General features: G+C 42.1%; 1 protein-coding gene across 2 annotated transcripts in view; it reads right to left on the bottom strand.

Moving 5' to 3' along the window:
• Positions 1-13231, bottom strand: part of nrip1b (nuclear receptor interacting protein 1b) — a 59459-nt gene extending 46228 nt beyond the window's left edge. For both annotated transcript variants that reach the window (XM_008428284.3, XM_008428285.3), the window contains exon 1: positions 11721-13231. The gene's annotated coding sequence lies outside the window, so the exon portion shown is untranslated. The remainder of the gene's footprint in view (positions 1-11720) is intronic.
• Between the last annotated feature and the right edge of the window lie 4295 nt (positions 13232-17526).

Here is a 17526-nt window from a genome sequence, read left to right as displayed (position 1 = left end):
CTGTTTGCAGTGATCCTATCTGGGCCAGTCGACTCAAACATATGAAATTATGACCTCTCAACAAACCAAAATAACACCCTGCTCTTAGATAACATTTAGTAGAGTAACATATCCACATTTGAAACAAGCACACTTTGAGTAGACTAAAATGCTCTCTGCATGGTCGGGTTGAATTGCCGAAATCAGCTCCTATTTTCGCAGTTGCGTGACGAAAATTGCATCATTTTGTTCTCAGCCTCATGTTGCAACTATTCATCTTCTAGAGGTCAGTTTTTCACCCTGAGAGCAGGATGGATAGTTTTGAGGAACAATTGTCTGAGGCCATGAGGAAGTACCTAGTGTTGGACCAAAACACTAATCTCCCTCTGTCCGGTTCTGGTCCAATGGAGCGGGCAGACGCTGATGACTCCTGTCCTTTTCTTCACCCAACAACAAAAAAAATAAAATGAAATCATTATTTCCTCCACCGCATGATCTTGTGAACTACGTTCACAAGATCATGCGTCGACAGTTCGACTTCAGCCCAATTATGCAGGGCCCTGAATTAAATTACAAAAGAATGTGTGAAAGTTCCATTTTAGGTGGGTAGAAAATCCTGAAATTGCTGTTGGTACCAAACATCCTGTGGCGGATTGCTCCTCTTACCTTTCCAGGTATGAAATGATCAAAGTAGGGGTGAAGTGACCAGACCCCATTCCTTGGAAATCACCCAACACATTCACTCTCATTTTAGCTGAATTGAGCTAATCTTCACTTTATTCCCACTTTAAAGAAATTCCAGAACCAGAGCCCTCAATCTCATACTGTAATATACATGCCCTCTACTTCTCTTCCACCTCCTTCTCTCTCTCTCTCTGCTGTCGTCCTGTGCAATATATCCATCATTCATTCATAAATTCTGAAAACTCCTCTTTAGTTAATTGCCTGGGAAAATTTAATTTAAAAAGAAAGCTTTTAAAAGAGAAAGATATAATTAAGTTGCAGGGATTTCTCTGCCCGCTCCTTGTCCGGGAGGGGTGGACCGAGGGGACATATGCCGCGAGCCGTGCTGCTCTGCTCTACACCGCTCCGTGTCAGGGAAGTCATACACCCATGTTTAAAGCAGAACGTTACGTAAAGCCTCCCCCTCTCTCCACAGGCTTACTGCACCAGACGCTATGTCCTTGCCTGGGCTGCTCAAGGTTCCCAAAAGGACAGGCTGCTAAGAAGTTGGGAAGGACAGGGCCCTGTGATAGCCTGCGAAAAGAGAGGGTGGAGGGGTTGGGTGGAGAGCTGCTGCCTGTGACAGCCTTGGACTTTGAATTCAGCGCCAGACAGGCTCATGCATCAATCCCTCAACTTGCAAAGACAAACCACTAACCTTGACGAGGCCAGGGACTCTTCAAGAATGAGTGGCATTTTCACTTAGCTGCAGCTTCTCGTTGGCACTCCAGCCACATAACCTGGTTAAAATAAGATCCAGTTGGATAACGGTCGACCTCACCCTCTGAGCTTGGTGACCCTGTGTTCTGGCCTTCAGCCCTTAGGCCGCTTAGGTACACGGCAAGGACTTTTGCAATAATGCACTTGGATGCAGCAGAAATAGTTTTTTGTAGAGAAGGTAGCGTAGCCTCTTCTAACAGATGAACAGCTACAACAAAGCCCAGCATAGATTTAATCACATACTTGCACCCCTAGACAGCCACAACAAAAGCTGAAAACACTCATTCCTCTGTGAGAAGCAGACATTTTCTATTACATGCACATCCAGGCTTGGCAGGTCTCCTATCTGCAAACGTCTGTCCTCTCTTCCCGATACAGCCGCCCACTCTTTCGCGGCAGTGACACTGGCCTGCTTGTGGCAAAAAAAAAAGAAAAAGGGACCATTCCCTTCTCTGACTGCAGTATCCTGACTGGGCTTTCACCATGATGGTAGCGAAACCTTCCTACTGCACCTCTACAACCCTCAGGGCAGCAGCTCTGCTACAGGAGCAAGTGAAGCAGAGAGAGAGAGACAGAAAGAGACAAGAGGGAGTCAGCTCCAGTTCACTCCACTAGTGTGACCACTGTGGTCCGGCCAGGAGAAGTCAGGTCCTCTCACGTCACCCAGGAGGTTCGCCGTTTTGGTCTGCATCTCAACGATTGTCACCAAATGTAGGACAGGAGGGAGGTAAATGGGTTTTGGAGCTGAGCTCATAACTCTCGATATATGCTAGCTGCAGCAGCAATCCCTCATTGATCAGTAAACTTTGGGTTGCACAGCTGCTCGACTTGAAAGGCGGCAGGGCTGTAACGATTCATCAAACGATTTGAGTACCTCAATTATTAAAATTCCTCAAGGCAAATTATATGCCTCGAAGCTTTGTTAAATTATGTTTTACTACGTAGGGCCATGAGTTCCGTCCCGATGACTGCTTGTGTTGCGCAACGCCCTCATTTCCGCCAATGAGTTGTTGAGAAACGCTAAGTACTAATGGCATAGCATAGGGTGACCAAACATGCTGTATGTGTTTCTGAGTGTGACGAAGGTGCCAAAGATCCCGCCGCTCACGTAAACACAAAAGCTACTAATGTTCTGTGCAAAGTGAGAGTTCATCTATTAAATTGATGGAAGTGAACTGTGGAGACTAAAACATTTAGTCTACACATTATTTTTATTAATCGACTGATTTCAGATTTTGTTGATTTAAATAATGAGCTGCTTTTATTATGGGTTAGTTTTCTAAGCTACAGAAAAATACATTTTAAGGATGCACAAATATGCAAACCAGTATTAATGTTGCTGTTATGGTAGTATTTACCAATATTTTATTCAATTACTCAATTGTCAGAATAATCGATAGATTACTCGAACAGCCCTAAAAGGCAGTTGTACTTTAAACATGGGATTTATTTGACCAGCAATATCGCCCTCGCTAGTCCTCCTTCCCTTTAGTGGGTGATTTCAGCAGGGTCTAAATAATTCACAGCAATTGCAATCAGCAGCAATCAATCGGTGGGGATAATTGAAGGGCCTGTCATTGCGTCAAGGCCAAGGTGAAAAACGAAGGCAGAGGAGTGGCAAGCTGGAGGTGACGCTTGACGGAGGGCGTGGAGGAAGAGGGAGGAGTGTCACTCTGATGAGGCCGGGTTAGTGCAGGTTTCAGGGGCCACAGAGGAGGAGTTCATCTTTCATCCACACATCTCGTCATTCCGCCTCTTTATCTGGGAGCAACGGCTGTAGAGAGGCATTTAGCAGCTCCTGCCTTGTCATCAAAATGACTTCCATTGACTTTGGTTGCCTTCTGTTTCAGGCAGATACACCTGCAGGAATCGGAGCGATTGTCTTTGAATGAGGCAACGCTGACACAACTGAGAACCCTTACTTACAGCTCATCATACGAACAGCTCACAACACAAAGACACTAAAAGTGACCATGCTGTGATCTCATAGTAGAGAACAGCATAATTCTCAGGACGGTTTTTTTCTTGTCAACTTATTTATAACCAGGTAAAATAATACTATATAGTTTTGAAAGCTTTTCTCTGAAGAGCTAGCAGAGATGCTCTATGGCCAGAGTAGGTTGAGTTTCAGCCTGACAGGACTCGACTGGTCCTGCGGCTGGTCCGAAAGCAACCCAGTTGTAAAGTGAAAGAATGTAAACAAAGCGTAAAAGTAGGGGACGTTAAGTGGAAGTCTTAAATGAACGATTCTACCACTAAGAAAGCAACGGACCAATGTTTTCGTCCTTCCTGTTAAAGTAAGCACTTAAAGGCCAGACCACCTGTGTTGGCCCTTTACCTTCACATGCCATAAAAGCCATTATGATATGAGAAGCAGTGCGTAAAAATTTGTGGCGGGAACCGATTAAAACAATTGCAGTGTGTGTAATTTATTAATCGCAATTTTAATCAAAAACTATATCGACAAATTGGTAAACATTTTCAATTCAAAACCCCTTTTTGCTGCTAAATTACTGAATAAAGACATTAATGATATAAAACATTCATTGTTTTTAATCTGTTATTTAGGTGATTCAGTCATCAGATTGGAGCAAAGTGCTATTATACTCTATGAGCTTTCAAGTGTTTCAGGAACCGATAATCATTCATAGAGTTTATTTCAAAATGTGGACTGAACGCTGACATTAGCGTTGGGGACGTCTGTGCTGCTGCAACATACTTAGCATTAAGATGCTATTTTAGACTTGAATAGATCTAGTGACAGGCCAACTCCTATTAGCTCAACTTGCACACAATAGTCTTTTCCAGTGTCCCATCAGATACATTTTTTGAGCAAAAATGAATCTCCAGCAGGCGAGGAACAGCGGTTTTGTCGTTCTTCACTGTTGTTTTCAGATCTCGCTTGTGCATCAGATGTGGCTGCTAATATTTTTCTTTATGCTGCCACTCAAAAATAACCATTCAACTCAGCAACATTATAGAACCAAAGCTGTGGCAGAGTTCATGCAGAGTCGGCTTGTGTTAGCTTTCAGATATCACGCATTCGAAGTCATTTACTGTGAACATTTAAGGTTCACATATTAGCCATGTCAGGACGCATCGAGGTTTTAAAAGGTTCCAAAATGTCCTCCTGCTACCACCCCGACAGCTCTGAGGAAGTGCAGGAGTGATGGGGAATTTTCTTTTCTGTCCCTCCCCCACTTGTTGCTCGTCACTGTTGTTGAGCCGGTTCCAAAACTAAGGGAGATGAAGCTGTCCCTCTCATTTAGAGGATGCCGTTTCAAATCTACAAATTGCAAACTAAAAGCTGCAGGTCTGATTCGCAAATGGCTGCAGGCTAAAGAAGCAGCTACACTGATAATCAACCAGCTAATATCAGCTCATTATACTCCAAGTCTTCAAAAACCACAGCAGAAAGTGATCAAAATTTAGCCGGCGATAAACAATAATGAAACCATAACAACAAATAAGCTTTCTCGTAAATGTTGCTTTCATTTTACAGAAGAAAAAAAAAACAGATACTGTGATACATTTTTGCTTTAAATATTAACCACCGTTTTCATACCACAAGACTAACAGGACTTTAAGTCTGTTAGATAACTGAGGATAGATATTGCATTTCCAGAGGAAAAAAGCATGGATTCAAATTAACAGTAAAAACATCAGATCATCATTAACTTTTGTCTCGTTAATCTGAGAGAAATGCTTCAATCCCAATAAGAAATTTACAGCCTAATTGCTGTAAACACCATCTCCGCCCAATAACGGCGCTCTGCACCAACTATTGTTGGGGAGTGTTTACTGAATAAACAATAAAACCATTTGGCTGAATGGACACTCCAAGTGGATATTATTGAGCCCAGACAATTAGAGAAATGAGGCGGCGGCCTAAAGGTCTGTGGTTTGAATCCCCAGAGGGCTGACAAAAGCGCCGGCCCATAAGGAGATGAGAAACTTACTGCTGCTCCTCAACAGCCACAGTCAAAGTGCCCTTGAACAATGTTCAGTGGCCAACAACACGAGTGCTGGGCATATCCCAGGTCTATAATAAATCAAGAACTCTGCAGTAAATGCACAACACTTGCTCTGGTGAAATATACATTAATCCTATCTCCTCTCTTGCTTCCAGAGGATCACAGTCGTCAAAAAGCAGGAGACCACCCGCTTACAGGAGACTGATTGTTCGATATCTGTCGCTGAAATCAGCCACACCGGAACACGCCGAAACCCTTAAAAAGACAGAGTAGCAAAACGGCATGAGATTCTGTGTTTTCATCACACCTGCATGACCACGAAGACGTCAAAACACCCGACGTTCCCACGACGGCGGCAGCAGCAACAGCAGCTCTAGTTTTATTTGATGGCAGATAAGATTTTGCTGTGATGAAAAACAGCCGGTACACAAGACAGACAAGTGCAGAGTCCAGTCTTGTGACCGTTCAGCAGCCTTCACATCATTTGCATCGGGTCATTTGAATGTTCTCTGCTGTTGGTTGCAGGTTACTTACTACACGTCACTCACCACAGCAGATGGTTCAGGCAAATCAAGCTCGTCTGACACGCGGGTTTACACTGAGCTACAACACAGGGGCCAGGAAAAAAGAAAAAAGAAAAAAAAAAGGTCGTTTTGTCGAGCAGCTTTTGCATTCAGGCTGTGTGTGGAGGTTTTAGTAATCTAAGGCAGCAGAGGACGAGCCGAGCTACCTTGAACATCTTGTGTGAGTTCAGGTCAAATAATTAAGCAGCTTAAATGTTCGACAAAAGAAAGGCTAAAAAGGCAGACCTCCAGGCGCAGACGGGACTTAAAAAGTTGCACTCTTTTTTTTATTTTTTTATATCACTTCAAATTTGTTGTGAGTTTTTTTTTGAGCTGCAACTTACTTCTGAAAGAACTTTTTCACTCAACCTGATGTTACGACACATAAATTATCCAGTAAGCAAGGTAATTTAGCCTTTTAGAGTGTGAATTGGAGTTGTACTTTGCCCTGTCGCTTGCAGCTCTGAGAAAACGTCCGGCCCTGACCTCTGCCTCCGCACTCATCCAAAGTCCACTGAAGTAACAATGCCTACGGAGAGTCCGCTGCAAAAGTCTCACAGCTGGTCAATGACCATAACAGAAAAAAAAAAAAAAAAAAAAACTTTAAATCTTTGAAATCAATCAAAATATATCTGACCTGATGGTACAAAGGAATAGATTACGCCAGAGAACCAACCGGCTGTTGATTATTCTCAAGAACTACGAGGGGAACAGACAAAGGTTTCCGACAAGAAGACATGGCAGGGGGGAGTTTAGGTAGCAAGAACAAACTAAATCAGCATTAATGAAGATCATTAGCAAAGTCATGTTTCCAGACCATGATGGACCAAAGGAAAGAATGTCATCTCAGCTGTGTTGGGAGATCTGTTGTAGCAACAAGTCTATGCAACATTTTGTAACAATCTCTACCACAGTGTTTACTCTCTGGTGCCACTGTTTGAGCTTCTGGCTCCGGTTCCCTCCCCCGCAGCTCCGGCAAAGTGAGGCAAACGTGTAAAAAATAAAAAATAAAAACTTTGAAAAAAAAAAAAAAAGGTAATTGGGGAAGGCAAAAAAAAAACATGTGGTGAAAGTACTCTGTGACTTACAGAATACAGTTTTGAGCCAGTTTGGTGAATTACATTCCAACGGTGTACACTCCAGTCATAACTAGTCTATTGTGTGGGTTTTATGAAAGTACCGTCCCACACTGAGCCCTGATGTTGTTTGTTTTTCAGTTAAGGTGTCTGTATTATGTGGACACAATTATGTGTCTGTATTATGTGGAAACTCAAAAGTAATATATTATTTCCTGAATAGTGAATGAATCATTCATGAGAGCATTTAGCTTGGACTAAGATGACTCAAGCTGATCTATTTTCAGATCAGTTTGAATGGAAGTCACAGGGAACAGAAGAGCTTTTCAAAAGGAAGCCAGATATGACATGACTCTTTATTTGGGCTGCGAGACAGCAAGAGAGAGCAAGACTTTCAACGTACAACAGGAAGGCCAAAAAGAGTACAGCTAAAGTACTCTGTGTGTCATAACTAACAGATAATTTGGAAATATCAGTTAGGGATCCCTCTACAAAACACACAGAAAGCTATTTATGTAACGCTGACTGTGCTACAAACTAACATAAGATGCTATCGCCATTTTCTAAGCAATTCATGTGTTTGAATCCCCAGAGGGCACAAAAGCGCCGGCCCATAAGGAGATGAGAAACTTACTGCTGCTCCTCAACAGCCACAGTCAAAGTGCCCTTGAACAAGTTCAGTGGCCAACAACACAAGTGCTGGCATATCCCAGGTCTATAATAATCAAGAACTCTGCAGTAAATGCACAAACTTGCTCTGGTGAAATATACATTAATCCTATCTCCTCTCTTGCTTCCAGAGGATCACAGTCGTCAAAAAGCAGGAGCCACCCGCTTACAGGAGACTGATGTTCGATATCTGTCGCTGAAATCAGCCACACCGGAACACGCCGAAACCCTTAAAAAGACAGAGTAGCAAAACGGCATGAGATTCTGTGTTTCATCACACTGCAGACCACGAAGACGTCAAAACACCCGACGTCCCACGACGGCGCAGCAGCAACAGCAGCTCTAGTTTATTTGATGGCAGATAAGATTTTGCTGTGAGAAAACAGCCGTACACAAGACAGACAAGTGCAGAGTCCAGTCTTGACGTTCAGCAGCCTTCACATCATTTGCATCGGGTCATTTGAATGTTCTCTGTCGGTTGCAGGTACTTACTACACGTCACTCACCACAGCAGATGGTTCAGGCAAATCAAGCTCGTCTGACACGCGGGTTACACTGAGCTACAACACAGGGCCAGGAAAAAAGAAAAAGAAAAAAAAAGGTCGTTTTGTCGAGCAGCTTTGCATTCAGGCTGTGTGTGGAGGTTTAGTAATCTAAGGCAGCAGAGGACGAGCCGAGCTACCTTGAACATCTTGTGAGTTCAGGTCAAATAATTAAGCAGCTTAAATGTTCGACAAAAGAAAGGCTAAAAGGCAACCTCCAGGCGCAGACGGACTTAAAAAGTTGCACTCTTTTTTTTTTTATATCACTCAAATTGTTGAGTTTTTTTGAGCTGCAACTTACTTCTGAAAGAACTTTTCACTCAACCTGAGTTACGACACAAATTATCCAGTAAGCAAGGTAATTAGCCTTTAGAGTGAATTGGAGTTGTACTTTGCCCTGTCGCTTGCAGCTCTGAGAAAACGTCCGGCCCTGACCTGCCTCCGCACTCATCCAAACCACTGAAACAACGCCTACGAGAGTCCGCTGCAAAAGTCTCACAGCTGGTCAATGACCATAACAGAAAAAAAAAAAAAAAAAACTTAAATCTTTGAAATCAATCAAATATATCTGACCTGATGGTACAAAGGAATAGATTACGCCAGAGAACCAACCGGCTGTTGATTATCTCAAGAACTACGAGGGGAACAGACAAAGGTTTCCGACAAGAAGACATGGCAGGGGAGTTTAGGTAGCAAGAACAAACTAAACAGCAAATGAAGATCATAGCAAAAGTCATGTTTCCAGACCATGATGACCAAAAGGAAAATGTCATCTCAGCTGTGTTGGAGATCTGTAGCAACAAGTCTATGCAACATTTGTAACAATCTCTACCACAGGTTTACTCTCTGTGCACTGTTTGAGCTTCTGCTCCGGTTCCCTCCCCCGCAGCTCCGCAAAGTGAGGCAAAAAAAATAAAAATAAAAACTTTGAAGAAAAAAAAAAAAGTAATGGGAAGGCAAAAAAAAAACACAGGTGAAAAGTACTCTGTGACTTACAGAATACAGTTTGAGCCAGTTGGTGAATACATTCCAACGTGACACTCCAGTTATAACTAGTCATGTGTGAATTTATGAAAGTACCGTCCCACACTGAGCCCTGATGTGTTGTTTTCAGTTAAGGTGTCTGTATTATGTGGACACAATTATGTCTGTATTATGTGGAAACTCAAAAGTAATATATTTCCTGAATAGTGAATGAATCATCATGAGAGCATTAGCTTGGACTAAGATATCAAGCTGATCTATGTCAGTGACACAGGGAACAGAAGAGCTTTCAAAAGGAAGCCAGATATGACATGACTTTATTTGGCTGCGAGCAGCAAGAGAGAGCAAGACAGAGCAAGACTTCAAACGTACAACAGGAAGGCCAAAAAAGTACAGCTAAAGTACCTGGTGTCATAACTAACAGATAATTGGAAATATCAGTTAGGATCCCCTACAAAACACTCAAAAGCTATTTTAGACGCTGACGTGCTACAAACAACAACTATCATTCCAAGTACTAATCTGTAATGAGCTGGTATATAGACAATACCTGTTAAAATGTTTATGAAGAACTTGTCAAGTACTGCTTAAATTATTACATAACTTATGTCATTTGATTCACCATTTCCAATACATGCTATTCTCATTCTTGCACCCATTTTTAAAGTTAAAACCTTCTGTTTAACAGATTTTATTTATAGATACTGTTCAGAAAGGGACATTTGCATTTTTCGTTTATATTCGTCAAGGCTGCTGTAATCTCACTAGCGGCTGCTGGGACTGGCTGGCTGGGCCCCTGAAGAATCGACCCCACTGACATATCCCAAACGGACATTACAGGGTTTAATAGCTTTGTTAACCGTTTTAAAGGTAATTTAGTCATTTCTGTTGCTTGTGTCTGAACTAGAAAAACAATATCACTCAAAAACTCTTAATAAACGCATCATAAGAAATAACTATGTTTTGGAGACATTATTGTCAAGATACTATTGTTTGTGTGAAAATATGTCATGCACTCACTGCTATTCTGAAATCTCCTGGTTGACAGCAGGAATGTGGTTATGTTTGAATTTACCTTCTATATTTTTAGATCATTTGTTTATGTAATGCAGTGTAATGCATTCCTTCTAAATTAAATAAAGACTTTCTGGTCAAGCCTCACAGTCTGGTGTAAGTTAGTTATCCAGTCTAACTGCTTTTCACTTCTGTTGAAATTTGGAGCTGCAGAAAAACAAATGACTCAAAATTGTAAAAAAGAAAAAGTCATTAACCTCAAATTCTTGGAATTCATAAATTATCTACAAATCTACAAATAAATAGATTTATTCCTGTCTTCTGAACTAAAAACAGCTTTAAAGAACTTTAATATAGAAGAAAGAACAGCAAAAATATATTTTTTAAAAATGCATTCTGTCATGTGATCAATCACGGTCACTGTTGGGTTCAATAGGCAACTTTAAAATAGTTGTATGAATTGCAGAATGCAACAATGACCATGCATGGACCACATTTTTAAAAATTCCCAGAACAAAGTCTGTTAAGGTCCTTATTTTACCTGTATACTGTTTAGAGATGCAGAACTCAATCAGGGATTGGAATTAGACAATTTCTTTTATTTGGCTCTGGACTATGCTCAGCAAGGTCCAGTGCTGAAAATGCCAAATAATTGAATTCTTATTCATTAAATGCACCAAAATTAAGAATTACTACCATTTAGAGTCAATAAAGAAATTTACTTTTCATTTCTGCCTTATTTTAAAATGAATAAGGATTGGGGGCATCTGCTTCCGTGCATAAATGGAAAAGAGGAAGCCTAAATTGGACTTGCCAGATCAATCCTATAAAATCGAAAATTAGTATCAGTCTGAAAAGCGTTTGCACTACTTATCTTGTACTATTATTTGTGATAATGCCTCTTTTTATTTGGTTTATTATATCTCCAGGAATAATAAACACTTTAATTATCAAGAAATTGCACGTAACAAATTAAAAGAACCGGAATAGCCGACTCTTTCGTGTTAGACGAGCCAAATGAGCCGGATCTCAAAAATGAGCCGGAATTCCCATCAGTGTAAGCTCAAACACACTTAGCGGGAGGCTTATAGGATATCCGCGGTCAAAATTAGTAATGGCAACTGTGTCTTCGACAAAATGTACTTACACACCCCTTCATAAACGTTTGCTTAATGGTCTGGTTTTAGGCGGAGAGGACCGGGTAGCGTAAGGCTGTTAGCTAAAGGGCTGGCAGCCTCACACAGCCACTTCTTTATGCAGCCTTGTCAGCGCTACTGTGCATGTCCATATGTGCCCCTGCCCACTTCAACGACACAAAAACAGCCAACCTCATCCTTAGCAAGAGACGATTTCAACTGTCATAGTGCTCCACATACTGTCGACCGAGTGTTTCCCCACCTAAACCAGCTTTTACAACGACAATTCCCACATATTTGGCAGTGCGTTCATGTGCGGCACGTAGATTCATTCCCCTACCTGCTCGTCCACCCAACAGTCAGCCGGAGAGGCGCATCGTTATTATTCGACAGGAGGGGAGGCAAATCCAATGAAAGCGGCCGCGACACTTTTGGCAGCAGGCAGAAATGGCGAAGAGGGCTTCTTGACAAAAAGAAGAAAAAAAGAAAGAAAGAAAGAAAGAAAGGAAGGTACAAATTTTGCTCCTGACTAAAAAAAAAAAAAAAAGCGATACCAATTCAAACTGCGACTGTACGCGAGCTGCGGTGTGGAGCGTGCAGTCTGTGGGAATTGTTTATTCTCGGAGTCCCCTCGCTGTGGAGAAGTGAGCGGAGACTGCCACACTCCTCCTCCTCCTCCTCCTCCTCTGACTGCCCCCGACACCACCCTTAAAGGAACAAGCCTTCGCTCTGCTGCTGCCCACACACTTCCACTGCCACAGGGAACAAGAATGGAGCGAACACTTTTCATCTTGTGCCCATTTCCACAGCTTACGGCTACACTGACCGCTCGGTAAAAAAAACAAAAAAAACACGAAGCCGTACGTGGTGTTGTGTGGAGGAATGGTGTTTCGGTGCCATGCAGATATATGCCTGCTGAGCATCATTTCCTCATACTGCCTTCAGCAGAACAAGCTGAAAGTTTAACCGAGTTGTTTTTACAGTGTTGGCAGTAACTAAACGCTGCATTTGTTTGGCTGTACTCAAATACACTGTCTATGTACTGCTTATGTCTCGAGCTCCAATTCACAAGAAATAGCACAGGAAAAAAGAGGCGGTTAGAATTCATACCCAACTTAACACAAATATACGGCCAGAGCAATGAAATTCATACTAATTCAATCCAGCCATATGGATTAGAGACAGTCTATTAGATACAGTCCATCATCATCATCATCATCATAATTCAATTATTAAATTATAATTTTTACCCATATTGCCCATCTCTTTGTTGACTGTTAAAGTAGCTGATTCCTAAGCAAATAATGTGGCGACAGCGGAAATGAACTACTTCTGACCAGGAAGAAACTTATTTATAAGTCCACTGAACTACAGCCTAAATGAGGATAGTTCATCTGTTTGTCGACAATTCAGGATAAACAGAAAAATAACTTTGTGAGAGATTTATTACATCCAAACAATTCTTCCAAAAAAAAAAAACAATTATTGAAGGTTTAATGTCTCAAATGTAGCATTTGTTTCAAACAATTTGAAGCTTTTTCCTTTTTTAGGTACGTTCCAGTCCGCATGCAACTTCATACAGTGGTGGTTATGTAGCAATTTGTAGTCTCCTAATCTCCAAGAACTGCCCTAAAAAAATACTAAAAAGTTCTACAAGTGGCTACAAATCAGTTTGCCCCCATTTCTTACCCACACGTTGCCTTTTCAACCCTTTAAACTTTCATAGCTTGGTATGAATAACTTCCATATTTGTCTGGTGACCCATCACTCTGCCAGTTTTCCTATGAACTGCTGATGAAGGATCATCAGCAGTTCAGATCCAGTTGAATCACACCTTCCAATGGATTTTACCTGTGCAATATCACTAAATAAATCATATTGTGTGTAGAGGATGTTAGCTTCTGTGGTAGTAGTAAGATGGTCTCCACTGTTTGTGTTAATGCACATTAAAATATATTTGGTGTTTGAACAATTAAAATAGGCAGGTAAAAGCATTTTTAAAAAATGATCTCAAGTTTTTGTTTATTTCAGCTCTTAGCAGGAAGCTGTGTTCCCTAATCCCCTGGAATACTTTTTTTTTTTTAATTCAATGAATGCATCAGCACTTAGACCTTCTACCAATTTTGGTGTGTAATTGCCTCAACAGCGTGTCTTTTCAGGAACTCCTTGTAAGTCCAATAAAAGCCAGATGAAGGTGGGGGGCGCATACTTTGACGTAGCAGTGGGAATAATTGGAACTGGTGCCCCAAAACTCAGAAAATTGGAACTAAAGATTAGCTGGGGGGAAAAATTATCAGTACATCTCTGCTCTATCCACCACAAGGTCAGTACAGCTGTTTTTTAGTGCAGCTGTAGCTGTAACAGCATCCATGTTTACTTCATGGGAAAGTAGGAGTATCCATCTAACTGTCCGTCTGACATGATGCATCATACTTGCAGAACTCTCAATGAATTCTGATGAGAATGATCAGTTTCTGACCAGAGGAAAGATTTGACGGCTCGTCTCAATGCGCCCGCCTTCGTACCAAACGGGCCTACTGAAATAGTCTTTAAGCTAAACAAAGTGGGAGGTGCCCCAGAGAATCTGCGTGTCAGCAGCTCTAAACAAATCATTTGGCTCCTCCTTGGACAGGCTCCAAACTCTGAGAGTTAAAAGAATATATCTGCCAAAGAAGTGGAGATTTACAGCCTGCCTCGGCGCACACTGACCAAGTGGAGAAAATGAACAACATAAACAGCGCTGAGGTGCCCTTGAACAAGGCACCGAGTTGGCCCCCAGGTGTGAGTGCGTCGTGCCACTCGGTGCGACGGGGCGAGGTGTCGCTCCCAAGGAGCAGATGCTCTGCCACAGAGACTCTCCGAATGATCCCAAACGTCACGTTTTCCTTCCCGGCAAACGTCGCCGTCATCGGCGTGAACACTAAGCGTTCGATAGAGCGATTCCAAGTGATGCTTTTCTCTTCCCCTGTCATCCTGTGCTAATCTGTGCTATCAGGTCCGCTCGCCTGCAGTCTGCCATCTCAACATGGCCTTGAACAAAATGTCCCTAAGGAGCCTGGGGAACGTCAGTGTTCTCACGAATAAGAACACAACAACATAACCTACTTCCAACGCCATCCTCGTCTCTGTTTCCCTTTTCAAATCCAGGATGGCGGGGGATCTGGGGGGTAGCAAATATGAGCGTGTGTGTAGGAGTTTGTGTGTGTGTGTGTGCTCCTCCTCCTCCTCCCACGTCTGTGTTATCACATCACGCTGTGTTATTGGCCACTTGTATTCAGCCAGTTGGAAACTGTGCCTCCTAACCTACCGTAACCCTGCCGTGGTGTTTAAACAGTAATTCAGTTCATTGGCAGTAATATAAACAGAGGCAGCACTCAACACGTCAGCGAGGTAAACCGGATAGTTTTCTTTTACAAGGCTGTTGTTCGCAGTAGGTGTTACATTCAATTTGCATTTTGATTGGAACAGCAGTTAAAAGTGCGATCAAAGTCCCGGGCAGAGCGCGTTACATAAAACAAAGTTGGCGTTGCCGCGTTTACTGCCGCCTCCTGATTGCGGCCCCGGGACCCCACCAGGGGGCGGGGGGGGCCCTGACACGACGGCCTCTGAGTCAGATGAGCACACTTGGCTCAGCAGTTTGGATGCTATCTCAACTTGTGACCTCCGACCTGCAGCGACCTTTCAACTTTGAACTCTAACCCCCCCGGAATGCCACATAAATGGAGATACAATATCCTCCCCTTCATCAAGCCCACTGCCACTACCCCGGGGCGGACTGAACTTTGCCCCCCGAGGCTTTTCCACAGAAATGTGGCTCAGGAAAGTTTGGCCTTTGACCTCCAGGGTAGGGACAAATTGTGGCTGACAAAGAAAAAAAAAAAACGAAACAGGAAAAAAGAAAACATTTAGGCACATTTTTATTTATTTGTGGGATGTAACTTATTGTGTAATGAATGTCTATTGCAGATACTGACTGGAGGATAAAGAATAAATCTATTTAAGTGCTAAATTACACACAAGGTGAGACGTTGCTCTTTAACTTTTGAAAGTGTTCCTTACGGACTGCAAGCAAACACGCGGCCAAACAAAAACCCACACGCTAGTTCACATAAAAGGCTTCGGTATTTTTAAATGAGTCATATGCGTTTATGTGACAGATCAAAATAGTGCCGGGCACAATTGCGAGGCGGAAGACAAATGATACACATTTAGCAGAGTTGGAGATTACAATTACTGCAGTCCATTCGAAACCACGGGCCTGCAACCTGCGGCTTCTGAAGCGCATCTAAAGCAGCTCTTCATGACTTAAAACAACAAAATGTATATAGAACTAAGCAATGATTTTATATGTAGGCAACACTGCAATGTAATATTCTTTTTTTTTTTTTTACTTTATTTAATATCAAAGTAGTAAACCTATGGAGTGATAGATTACATTAAAGAAAGGAAAATATAATCACGGAATTAACGAAAAAGAAAACAGAGTATTGTGTCACAAAGAATGGGTATTAACTGTGCATATGATTGTGTATGAGAGTGTGTGAGCAAAAATGGTAATATGAACGACATTATCAGTATGTGGAGCAGTAAAACAACAAAATTATTAATACTGGTAATAATAATGGCACATCAAAAGACTGCAATGTATTGTTCTAAAAAGATAAACTTCAACACATTTTCTATACAGTTAAATTCAATAAATTTGAATATGTGATCTAATGAGGATCATTTGTTTGTAACTTGACAGCCTTTAAGCAGAGATGAAATATACTTTTAAGGCTACATTTCTGGATTAAAATGTCATTTAATTGGTCAGATGTAATATTGTAATGTTAAATGTCACATTCCAATCAGTTTCACTGGAACGCATAATCTAATGTACTTAAACATGACTGTAGATACATTTTATTTAGTAAAACGAAGGTGAAAATGACTCTTTGAACTGTAACGTTTGCTGCTTTTTACCCAAACTAACAAGCCTTTAGTAACTCTAGAGCACACTTACAGTTTCGTCTGTAATGTAGTTTAGAAACCATGTGTCCTATATAGATCTATAAAACAAAAGTTAAAACGCTTGAGGATTACTCAGCAGACAAAGACAATAAAGAGTAAAGTCTCAAATATCCCAAAGCACTACCTGATATTTTCATCTGTATAATACTGTGACTTGGCCAACTTCTCTGTGATTCACCTTCTGCGTTGGTGTGAGTTCACTTGGTGGTAACTGGGGCAGATTATCCTTACGATCCTTGGATGAACTATGCAGATTTGATTTGTTCACCCAGTCAGAAAAGAAGCTTCCTGACCCTCAGGCCTTGTTAGAGATGTTTGAAAAAAAAAACAAACAAAAAAAACACACTAATACAGTATCCCCATGACTATTTAAAATTACCCACGCAACAGAAACAGACGCAGAACATATGAACACGCGGTCAAAGGTCAGCTCTGGCTTGGCGCTCTCTGAGCTCCGAAGTGCAAACATAGGAGAGCTTAAATTCAGACGCCTGATTGTCTCCGAAGGAGGGAGGCGGAGTGTCAGCAGACATTAACCCTCGACCTTTGACCCCCTCCCTCCGACTCCCCAATTCCAGTCACGATATCTCCCGACGTCTGGATTGAAGAACGGCCCCTCTCCGGGTGGAGGCAGGTGCGAGCTGCGGTGGGAGGGCCCTCTGGAAGTCACACCATACTGTAACCTTTGAACTGGAATGCATATGAGATGGTTGTGACATTCCCCACGTGTACAGCTGCAGCGAAAGTCCCACCAAAAACCATATGACACAGCAAAAGCTGGCTTGCACCGAGGCGCTCTCAGCCTGAGTCAATGAAATCAACAGGGCAAGTCATAAAAAGCATAACAGCTTACTTTATTGGAGGAATATGACACAAATATAATCCTAACTGCCTCCTGATCAGTTGCTTTTCTTCAGCGGAAATAGAGGACAGGCTCACATTCGGATTCCTGTTGCAGTCAAATTTTGTGGATTCTTATCAGACATGCTATGTATATTTGCGAATAAGAGCGAGACCAACAGGAAACGTTGCACTGATTTTCAGAGCCTCTATCTTCTATACCCACTTGTCCTAGTGGGGTCATTGGGAAAGAGGCGGGGAACGTCCCGGAAAAGGTCAGGCCAGGACCTGGC

The sequence above is a fragment of the Poecilia reticulata genome, chromosome 14, assembly GCF_904066995.2.
Source record: "Poecilia reticulata chromosome 14, P_reticulata-male-v2, whole genome shotgun sequence".
Classification (NCBI taxonomy): Eukaryota; Metazoa; Chordata; class Actinopteri; order Cyprinodontiformes; family Poeciliidae; genus Poecilia; species Poecilia reticulata.
The sequence above is the reverse complement of the archived record's forward strand: the minus strand, read 5'-3'. Positions and strand labels throughout refer to the sequence as shown.